The sequence below is a fragment of the Polypterus senegalus genome, chromosome 10, assembly GCF_016835505.1.
Source record: "Polypterus senegalus isolate Bchr_013 chromosome 10, ASM1683550v1, whole genome shotgun sequence".
Classification (NCBI taxonomy): Eukaryota; Metazoa; Chordata; class Cladistia; order Polypteriformes; family Polypteridae; genus Polypterus; species Polypterus senegalus.
Window position 1 is genome coordinate 93,441,433 of NC_053163.1, and position 12,157 is coordinate 93,453,589.

Here is a 12,157-nt window from a genome sequence, read left to right on the forward strand (position 1 = left end):
CAGATCCCCGCGAGGGGTGCAGTGGAGTGTGTATGCTTGATGAGCCCAAATAATGGCGAAACACGTGTTGTGTACTCTTTGCATTATTTATATATATCCTCTTTAATAAAACCCATGTGTGCATCCAGGCGTCCATGTGTGTGTGTGTGTGTGTCTTCTGGTGAAGTGCGCATGCGCGGGGCCACACAGCATGTGTTCAGTCTCTTCCTGTGCATTCCCTGTGCAGAGAGAGAGAGAGAGAAAGAGAGAGAGAGACACTGATACACGCACACACGACAGACACACACAGGTGCGCCAGACAGACAGACAGACACAGGTGCGTGCGCGAGACAGACCCACACACACACACGAGACAGACACACACACACAGGCGCGTGCAAGACATACACACACACACACAGAGACGACGCGCGCCAGACAAACAGACACGCAGGCCCGCAGGCCTGCGAAGAGACACACACACACAGGCGCGCGTGTGCATTGTTGCAATGTTACTTTTCTTGGTTGTTTATTAAATTACGGATTTTTCAAATGTTCATTTTTTTCCCTGTGCTTAAAACTCATTAAAAAAATTTTTTTAGCGAGCGGTTTGTAGCACTATAGCATGAACTCTTGCAATGTTAGTTTTCTCTGTTGTTCAAGGTTTTCTTAGTGTTATTCAATGTTTTTACATTTAGTTTACTATTACGCTGTGAATTCAATGGTATTATTAACTATATTTGTGCTTAAAAAATTAAAAAAATATATATATTTACATACAGTTCATACAGTCTGGAATGGATTAATTGTATTTACATACAATCCTATGAGGGAAATTACTTCGGTTCACGACCAAATCAGGTTACAACCAGAGTTTTGGAGGGAATTATGGTCGTGAGCCGAGGTTCCACTGTATTACTCTCAGACAAAATTACAGGCATTTTACGGAAGTACAAACCAGTATTACTGAGAGAGAAAATTAAAGGCACACAATACAGTGACGCATATTACAGCCACATACAAGGTCCCTTGCCATTTAAATATAGACTGTTCATACAAATGTTTATGCACTACTGTTCTAGCGCCCGTTATTATAAAGGGCTTAATGTCTATTATATATATATATATATATATATATATATATATATATATATATATATATATATATATATATATATATGGAGTGCTGCTACTGTAAATAACAGGCCTGTAGGTGACAGTGAGATGGTCAGACGTGTACTGATGCACATTACTCATGATCCTGTATTTCAGTGGGAAGATTCAGAAAATGAATCCATGAATGAATTTAAAGAGAAAGTTAATTTAGTGATCAGTTTGTGAAATGTGATAGCCCTATCCAGTCAGCCCATTTTGGCTGCTCTTGGTCTCTCCAGTAGATAAAATAATCTGGCACAGGCACTACTCAGACATAAGACATCTAAAAGCAGCACAACTCGGGTACTGCAGACCGTTTAGACCCTTCTGAGTGGGAAGATCAGTCAGACAAGATGATTGTGGAATGTCTTTTATTGGAGAGTGAAGTCCTTAATGTGGAATATGCTGTAGCAGTCCCTGAGGTCTGTGTATGGTGAAAACAGGGAGTCACACTTGCTGTGTTTTGACCAGAGTAGGCGTATCACCATGATAAATTGTTCATTTTTCTTAAGTTTATGTTTTTCTTGCAGAGTGAAATTTGTTTGTGTTTTCCCATTCCAGCCTGCTGATTGAACAGTAAGAGATGAACAAAGGTTTACAGTTTGCTGGTTTTTTTCCTAATAGCACATAGTCCTACTGACAGTAAAGTGAAAACAAACTGACAACTATCTGTTAGGCCTTTTGCCAGCAGGTCTGTTCAGCATGAAAGAAACTACATTTTTTTTTCTTTTTTTAAAACTACATTAAATTGGTCTTATCGTTGACAAGGCAGTTAAAAGAGACAAGCAGACATGCTGGTTCATTGCCGATACGATTCACTTCACATGAGTGCACAGCAGCCTATGTGGGACCTGACTGTGGCTAGGACTTCGTCCGGCTCTGTTTTAGGGAGGTGCCCCTTGTAATACCATCTCCGGACGCCCTGTATGGGAAATTAAGTTCTTTGCAAGTGCTGACTTGCCCAAGGAGACAGGTGGCAGGTCTGTAACCCTTCAACATTTTTATCAGCCCCCAGTCAAGAGTTCTTTCAGACGTGAAGACAGAGGTAGTGCAAATGACGCTGATGATGCAAACTTCAGCAGACTGAACTGTAAATTAATTTTGGGTGCCTCTGGGAATTTCGTTCATCTGCATTGAGAACCATTTTTTAAACTCATGTGATGCTAACCATCTTTAATCAAAAGGGGAGTTTGCAATATTGTTATTGTGGTTAAAGGGAAAAACTAGCAGCCTCAAGGCAAAAAAATAATTACAATCAGGGAAGAAGAAAACGTTTAGCATTAGGGAGAGATACAAACGGTGGTAAGAAGTTTCTTACCATCAAGTCAAGAAACTAGTGAACAAAAAACACTAAACCAAAACTTTTCAAAAAAGTAACATTGCAAAGAGCCAAATGTAATGATATGAAGTCCCTAAATTAAAAAGAACTTTTTTCAAGAAAAGTGTTCTTTTTACTTAACATGAACTACACATCACAATCTTAAATACGTACCTTTAGGTAATCATGACGCTATATGCAGTGTGACACAATGATGTGAGAGAAACAGGGCTAACAATGTGCCAGTGCCTGTGAAGACAGCACACAATGGCAGAATATAAGAAAAATTAATAGTACTGTATTTTTTATATTTTTAGATTAATAAACTAAACCCGGAGGCACCTTAGACGACTCCTTGTCATTTCAGTTGCTGTTCTCGTCACCTGGGGATACACCTGGGAATATCAGATTATCCAACCAGAACTCACAGTTCAAGGCAAAAATTTTGTGATTGTGTAACAACTTTTCAGCACGGTTTGACATTTCCAAAGTATTGCAAGTTTCTCCGAGAGCCAATAGCATTCTGCCTGAATGAGACGGATCTGTATAAAGGCTTTACAAGTATGGCGAGTTCGGCTGCAATCTCAGCCTTTTTGTTTGTTCTTTTTTTCCATTTTCTTATGGTGCATACAACTCGAGACATCAAACAGACAAGCCTAACTTCTGTTTGCAAGGTCCAAAACACCTGTCACCTTATTTTTCATTGGTGCATCATATGCTTTATACTTCCTGATGAGCATTCATTAGTTGCCTGCTCTTACACATATGAAGAGCCCACTCCTACCACTTAAGACTTGTCCGGGTTCATTGCAAACTGGTTAGGTGGAGTTGCTAGGTGTGTTATAATTCATGACTGGCAGTCATGGGAATGTGCCGCAACTGCCTCCGACCCATTAAGATTATGTTAAAATCACTGGAAAAGCCGGATTATATGAGAAAACCGTAAGAAAATGACGTGAAAAGCACCATAGCTTCATGGCAATTGAGCAATTGAGGTGCATCTTTTACTTGCAAATGCTGGTAGGGCAGTCATTGGAGGCAAGCAGTCAACCCCATGCCAGTGTTTGTACAATGGGAAGACAGCAGATTAGCTGAGAAGGCCTGACTTTCCTTCCATTTGACACTTTAAAGACCTGCTACCCAGACTGATTATAAAGTGAGAGCCTGAGACCCATGCATTAAATGTAAGTGCCATCTTGGACTAAACCACTTGGTGCTCCATTAGAAGTTAAGTCCCCATTCACTCTGTTAAGAAATAGAAAGACCACCACAGAGTGTCTTATAACACCAATTCTAACACATAACACACTCTGACTTTTAACATCTTCTTCATCTCCAACATTTTGTAGATTGTGTCCTTTATTTATTCCAGTCAGCAGTTCTGCCCATACTTGAGTAGGTTTGTCCTAACTAAGAGGACAAATAACTTTATGCTGGGAAAATTAAGGTACTATATTGAAATAAATTTAGAAGAGGAATGAAAAAAAATATCTAACACGTGAAGATTGCTTTTAGCAGCATGGTTATAGTGTAACAATTGCCATTACTGCTTCAAGGCATCATGGGCCTCATGTATAAAAGTCGAAAATGTGGGTATGCCATTTCTTCCACAAATCGGGATTTGCAAAACACAAACCTGGCATGGAAATTAGCCTTAAGTTACAGAAAGTGACAAGCATATTGTAAGTCCTACTCAGATTCTTTTGGTGTTGGCATTTTAACAGCTCCAGGTGGAAGGACAATGAAGTGAACTGAGAAGTTAGTTCCACTACACATTTCAATGACACATTCTGATGTCCGTCTGTCCATCCATTTATTTTCTAAACCTGGTTGTTCTAATCCTGTAACCGAACAGAGACTCTCTAATTCCTGTGTAATGTAGGCTCCAGTTCAGCACACAACTCTAAGAGGACAGCTCTAGCACATCTAAACCATCTTATAAATCAGTCATCATCAAGAAAAAGGACACAAATACCATTAACAATATTTTAAGACAGAAAATATTCTGTTTTTAAGTTTGTCTACATATTTTAATTGTGTCAAAATAAGCACTTTCTCGTTTTAACAAGTTAGAAAATGTACATGTACCATAACATTCAGGTCATTGAGAACAGGGCCTTGAAGGATAAGGAAAAAATGGAAATGCAGGAGATTCAGCTTAAAGAGACCAAGCACATCGCTGAAGAGGCTTGTGATCATTGAGGGTGATCTTGAGTGTACTGAAGAGTGTGCTGAACTTTCAGAAAGCAAATGTGCTGAGCGTAAAGAAGAGTTGAAAACTGTGACCAACAACCTGAAGTTACTGGAGGCACAAGCTGAGAGAAACTCACAGAAGGAAGAGATCAGGATACGCACAGACAAATTCAAAGAGGCTGAGACCCTTCCTGAATTTGCTGAGAGGACAGTGGCCAAGCTTGAGAAGACCATTGATGACTTAGAAGAAAAATTGATGCATGCTAAGGAGGAAAATAGCAACATTCACCAGATGATGGATCAGACTTTTCTGGAACTGAACAATCTGTGAAAACTGAATGTTCCCTCTCGTCCCCTACCTTATTTCTCCATATAGTCTGATACCTTGCTTGCACATCGCTTACTATATCTGACTATATCTGAATTTTATTTTTATAATTTTACTTCATGCGAGTATTCTGTGAATTTTATGTACAGAAATAAATATGGCTGGTCTTTCTCTGACAAAAAACACAAAGGGAGAATGACAAAAAACACTTAGGCTGAAAAGGATTGAACTTTTATTTTAACAGTGTCTGTATTTCCAAAGGTTTGCAGCATAAGCTGTTTTGTTTGGCTCTAATTTTATGTTTTTGTAATTTTTAAAATGGTGACACACACATTTGCTCCAAATGGATTTGTTAAGTTCAGTTGTTTATATTTTCGATATTTTAACCAGTTAATAAATAATAAGTGTTTTGGTTGTGTAGAAGAAGAAAATACTGAAAGCAACACGTGTAAACTGAAATAACCTCTCTCATCCTAAATTTGAAACAGCGAACTAACCTGCGATTGATATTGTGCAGAGTATTTCTCTCTCTTTTTTTATAGTTTTGATGTCTGACTGAGACTTGCTTTAGACAGGGCAGATTATAGTATTCAGAAATCCATTCATCTTCTCTACCTGTTTATCCTGGGCAGGGTGCAGTTGGGGTCTGTTCTAGCAAGCAATGGGCACAGGCAACCCCTGGGCAGTGCGCCAGCCTATTACAGGGTAAACACACACACATACATCAGGGGACAGTTTAGCATCACCATTTCACCTAACCTGTGTTTGGGCTGTGTGTGGAAACTGGAGCAAACCAGGAACAAAACTGGGACTTCTATGGTATATATTTCCCATAGGTCGCCATAGCTGACAGTGATTTGCATTTGGAGTAGCAAGGTTCCTACACTGTTGATACCTGAGCATACAACAAAAAGTGCCAACAAATGATGCTGCGACTTTGGCATGAGTGCCAGTAGGCTGATGTACACATTCAGATGCATCAATTGTAGTGGAACATACTGTACATGTCATCTGTTTTTTGAAAGCAAACAAAAAGCAAAAGCCTAAAGATACTACAGAACTTGTCACTTGCCTATTCTGATTTCTTCAGAGAAGTCAAAGAAAATGAACTTAACTGTCCCCTGGGAGTGTGTCACTTTACAGGCACATGACTTGATCAGTGGAAACTTTGCATTGCCATGTGGACATGTTCAGCCTCATTCACCCGTCTTCAGACCCCTAGTTAAAAATGTCAGCACTGTTGCTGATTCTGCAAACAGCTGTGTGATTGTTACTGGTGAATTTGCCTACTTCAGCAGTCTGACATGACAAACGTTTGCTTTCTGGCAAGCTTTTCTTTCTGTAAATCACCTCTTGTTTTCATTTTCTGTGAACCTCCCAAAAATGGCTAAACAATGCAAGCTAGGAGGTAAGCCTCAGGTCTTCTTTCTTTCTTTCCTTATTTTCTGTCTGACTTTCCACATTTTTTTTGCTTATACTATATGCTGCCCCAAATGTCTCAGGATGCTAGGACACTACTTTTTGGAATATTTTTTTTAATTTAGGGCATAGATTCTTATTATTTTTTACATTTTTTTAATCCCCCATTATTTCTGTTAACCCTAATGAAGAATCTTGAAGAATCACTTTGTAAATAATAATTTTAAAATTCTAGTCATAATCTTGGTTAGATTTTAGGTCTGTCACCTTATTCTGTTTCGCAGAAATTTCTTATTGATAGTCATTTGTATTTCTGCTACTCTCCAGTAGGTGGTGATGTACAGGTTCCTACTGATGAATTCATATATGGACGCTCATTACTTCTTATAAATATTTGTTAAATGTTATGATGGATGTTATGTGTTTTCTGCAGTGTGTATATATTAAAGTTCTTTTTAGTCCTAAAGACCACATGAAGGTATTATATATATATAGTCACAAATTTTACACAGAGTCATACAAAGGTTTGGGGCAGCCACCCGTATAATTGGTTTCCTGGCTGCAAAGTTGCTCAAATAGATACAGCACTGATGTGCACAAAACCAAGTCCAGAATAGAACTGAGGGAATAGGGAAAATGTGCAGGCTTTATTCTGGGGAACAACCCAGAAAACAGGGGTTTTCTGGGGAAAACAGGAAGTAAAGTCAAAGGGGTCAGGCTCATGAAGGTCTTCTGCCATTGGTTTAAGCCCGGACGTGACATCATAGGAGCCGGAGCCATCAAGATCTCCTTCCATAGGCTCAGTCCCGGAAGTGGCATCAAGAGGACCATATTTGGTCTCACAATCCCTCCTAACCCATTAACAGCTGTGTTTGGGGTTCTTCCAGATGGGTTTAAAGTGGAAAAGGACAAACAAACTGTGATTGCATTCACTACACTTTTGGCACGCAGACTTATTGTGCTAAACTGGAAAAATCCAAACTTTCCTCTTTTAAGTCAGTGGGAAACCGATGTTTTATACTATTTGAAATTGGAAAAAAATCAAATACTCAAGTCAGAGGATCTGTACAGATTTTTTTCAAAACATGGCAGGACCTAATCAGTAATATTTTAAAATAAGCTCTTAAAGCACAGAGGAAGTAGTTATTTCTCTATTTGTTTTTCTTCTCCCGTCATCTCTATTGCTTATCAAACTCATCAATTTAGGTATGTTTACAAGCCTTAAGTTTTACCTCATTGGCCATGACTTGTTCTCAATTCTACTTTTTGTAAAAATTAATTGATTTGTATGGAATGATTGCAATAAAAATAAAAATATTTCAAAAAAGAGGACCGGGTGGAATCTCCCGTGAATGGTCTGCAGGCAAGGGAGAAAAAGAGTCGGTGCACTCTGTCTTGGAACTGCCCTTACTCAAGCCCTTTAGCTGCCTCCCATGTGCACGTGTGTGACTGTATATATATATATTTTTATATATATATATATATATATATATATATATATATATCCATCCATCCATCCATCCTCTTCCGCTTATCCGAGGTCGGGTCGCAGGGGCAGCAGCAAGCAGAGGCCCAGACTTCCCTCTCCCGGCCACTTCTTCCAGCTCTTCGGGAGAATCCCAAAGGCGTTCCCAGGCCAGCCGGAGACATAGTCCCTCCAGCGTGTCCTGGGTCTTCCCGGGGCCTCCTCCCGGTTGGGCGTGCCGGAACACCTCACCAGGGAGGCGTCCAGGAGGCATCCTGATCAGATGCCGAGCCACCTCATCTGACTCCTCTCGATGCGGAGGAGCAGCGGCTCTACTCTGAGCCCCTCCCGGATGACTGAGCTTCTCACCCTATCTTTAAGGGAAAGCCCAGACACCCTGCGGAGGAAACTCATTTCAGCGCTTGTATTAGCGATCTCGTTCTTTGGTCACTACCCATAGCTCATGACCATAGGTGAGGGTAGGGCGTAGATCGACTGGTAAATTGAGAGCTTTGCCTTACGGCTCAGCTCCTTTTCACCACGACAGACCGATGCAGAGCCGCATCACTGCGGATGCCGCACCGATCCGCCTGTCGATCTCACGCTCCATTCTTCCCTCACTGTGAACAAGACCCGAGATACTTGAACTCCTCCACTTGGGGCAGGATCTCTCCCCAACCCTGAGAGGGCACTCCACCCTTTTCGGCTGAGGACCATGCTCTCGGATTTGGAGGTGCTGATTCTCATCCCAGCCGCTTCACACTCAGCTGCGAACCGATCCAGAGAGCTGAAGATCACGGCCTGATGAAGCAAACAGGACAACATCATCTGCAAAAGCAGTGACCCAATCCTGAGTCCACCAAACGGACCCCTTCAACACCCTGGCTGCGCCTAGAAATTCTGTCCATAAAAGTTATGAACAGAATCGGTGACAAAGGGCAGCCCTGGCGAGTCCAACTCTCACTGGAAGCGGGCTCGACTTACTGCGGCAATGCGGACCAAGCTCTGACACGGTTGTACAGAGACCGAACAGCTCTTATCAGGGGTCCGGTACCCCATACTCCCGAGCACCCCCACAGGATTCCCGAGGGACACGGTCGAATGCCTTTTCCAAGTCCACAAAACACATGTAGACCGGTCGGGCAAACTCCCATGCACCCTCAGGACTCTGCTAAGGGTGAAGAGCTGGTCCACTGTTCGCGACCAGGGCGAAAACCACACTGTTCCTCCTGAATCCGAGGTTGACTATCCGGCGGACCCTCCTCTCCAGAACCCCGAATAGACTTTTCCAGGGAGGCTGAGGTGTGATCCCTCTATAGTTGGAACACACCCTCCGGTCCCCTTTTAAAGAGGGGACCACCACCCCGGTCTGCCAATCCAGAGGCACTGTCCCGATGTCCATGCGATGTTGCAGAGGCGTGTCAACCAAGACAGTCCTACAACATCCAGAGCCTTAAGGAACTCGGTATCTCATCCACCCGGGGCCCTGCCACCAAGGAGTTTTGACCACCTCGGTGACTTCAGTCCCAGAGATGGGAGAGCCCACCTCAGAGTCCCCAGGCTCTGCTTCCTCGTGGAAGGCATGTTAGTGGGATTGAGGAGGTCTTGAAGTACTCCTCCCACCGACCCCAAGCGTCAGTGAGGTCAGCAGCGCACCATCCCACCATATACGGTGTTGACACTGCACTGCTTCCCCTCCTGAGGCGCGGACGGTGGACCAGAATCTCCTCGAAGCCGTCGAAAGTGTTCTCCATGGCCTCTCCAAACTCCTCCCATGCCCGAGTTTTGCCTCAGCAACAACGAAGCAGCGTTCGCTTGGCCTGCGGTACCTATCAGCTGCCTCCAGAGACCCACAGGACAAAAAGTCCTATAGGACTCCTTCTTCAGCTTGACGGCATCCCTCACGCCGGTGTCCACCAGCGGGTTGGGGATTGCCGCCACGACAGGCACCGACCACCTTGCGGCCACAGCTCCGGTCAGCCGCCTCAACAATAGAGGCACGGAACATGGCCCATTGGACTCAATGTCCCCACCTCCCTCGGGGCGTGGTTGAAGTTCTGCGGAGGTGGGAGTTGAAGCTACTTCTGACAGGGGACTCTGCCAGCCGTTCCCAGCAGACCCTCACAACACGTTTGGGCCTACCAGGTCTGACCGGCATCTTCCCCACCATGCCGAAGCCAACTCACCACCAGGTGGTGATCAGTTGACAGCTCCGCCCCTCTCTTCACCCGAGTGTCCAAGACATATGGCGCAAGTCCGGCGACACGACCACAAAGTCGATCATCGACCTGAGGCCTAGGGTGTCCTGGTGCCAAGTGCACATATGAACACCCTTATGCTTGAACATGGTGTTGTTATGGACAATCCATGGCGAGCACAGAAGTCAATAACAAAACACCGCTCGGGTTCAGATCGGGGCCATTCCTCCCAATCACGCCCTTCCAGGTCTCACTGTCATTGCCCGTGAGCATTGAAGTCTCCCAGCAAAACGAGGGAATCCCAGAAGGTATGCCCTCTAGCAACCCCTCAGAGACTCCAAAAGGGTGGATACTCCAAACTGCTGTTCGCGCATACGCACAAACAACAGTCAGGACCCTTCCCCACCCGGCGGAGGGAGGCCACCCTCTCGTCCACGGGGTAAACCCCAATGCACAGGCTCCAGTGGGGGCAATAAGTATGCCCACACCTGCTCGGGCCTCTCACGGGGCAACTCCAGAGTGGTAGAGAGTCCAGCCCCTCTCAAGGAGATTGGTTCCAGAGTCCAAGCTGTGCGTCGAGGTGAGTCCGACTATATCTAGCGGAACCTCTGACCTGCGCACTAGCTCAGGCTCCTTCCCCTTCAGAGGTGACATTCCGTCCCAAGAGCCAGTTTCTGTAGCCGAGGATCAGACCGCCAAGGTCCCGCCGGCCACCACCCAACTCACACTGCACCCAACCTCCTTGGCCCCTCCCATAGGTGGTGAGCCCATGGGAGGAGGACCCCGTTACCTCTTGGGCTGTGCCCGGCAGCCCATGGGTGCAGGCCCGGCCACCAGGCGCTCGCCATCGAGCCCCACCTCCAGGCCTGGCTCCAGAGGGGGCCCGGTGACCAGCGTCGGGCAAGGGAAAGCGTCGTCCAAGTTTTATTCTTCATTGGAGGTTTATTGAACCGCTCTTTGTCTCATCCCTCACCTAGGACCAGTTTGCCTTGGGTGGCCCTACCAGGGGCATAAAGCCCCGGACAACAGAGCTCCTAGGATCATAGGGACACGCAAACCCCTCCACCACGATAAGGTGACGGCTCAAGGAGGAGATATATATATATATATACACATATATTATATATACTGGGTGAGTCAAAATTATGTTAACATTTCAATGGCGGAAACAATTTATTCACAAAACATACTTCATATGTGCAAAATGATTTACAGGAATGTTTCAACCTGCTCACCATCATGTTCAACACATGTACCATATGTGGCACTGTGGCACATAAATTGTCCACAAAAAGTGTCTATAAGCAGTACCATTAGTGTTAACATCATTTTGACTCACCCTGAATGTATATATATACACTAGCAAAATACCCGTGCTTCGCAGCGGAGAAGTAGTGTGTTAAAGAAGTAATGAAAAATTAAAGGAAACATTTTGAAAATAACGTAACATGATTGTAAATGTAATTGTTTTGTCACTGTTATGAGTGTTGCTGTCACACATATATATATATACACATACATACATACACACACGTTATATATACAGTATATATATCTATATCTATATATATCTAATATCTATATATATATTTATATATATCTATATCTATCTCTCTCTATATATACACATACATACTGTACATGCATACACACACACATTATATATATATATATCTATCTATCTGTATATCTATATATCTATATATCTATACTAATAAAAGGCAAAGCCCTCACTCACTCACTCACTCACTCATCACTAATTCTCCAACTTCCCGTGTAGGTAGAAGGCTGAAATTTGGCAGGCTTATTCCTTACAGCTTACTTACAAAAGTTGGGCAGGTTTCATTGCGAAATTCTACGCCATAAGGGTCATAACTGGAAGCTATTTTTCCCCATATAATGTAATGGAGTCTTGAGTTGGAGATGGCCTGGGGGGAGTTTAGTGTGACATCATCACGCCTCCTACGTAAGTGCGTAGAGAACAAGGAAGAACTCCAAACAGCGATCAGCACAAAACGCCATTTCACAATTGAGAAGGCAGAAAAACATTATGAAGCAAATGATGCATACAAGCATATTCATAAGTACAGCTACTGCGGAAA

At 43.5% G+C, this 12,157-nt stretch overlaps 1 pseudogene; it reads left to right on the top strand.

Moving 5' to 3' along the window:
• Positions 1-4,528: 4,528 nt before the first annotated feature.
• LOC120538211 lies at positions 4,529-4,976 on the top strand (annotated as a pseudogene).
• Positions 4,977-12,157: the final 7,181 nt, after the last annotated feature.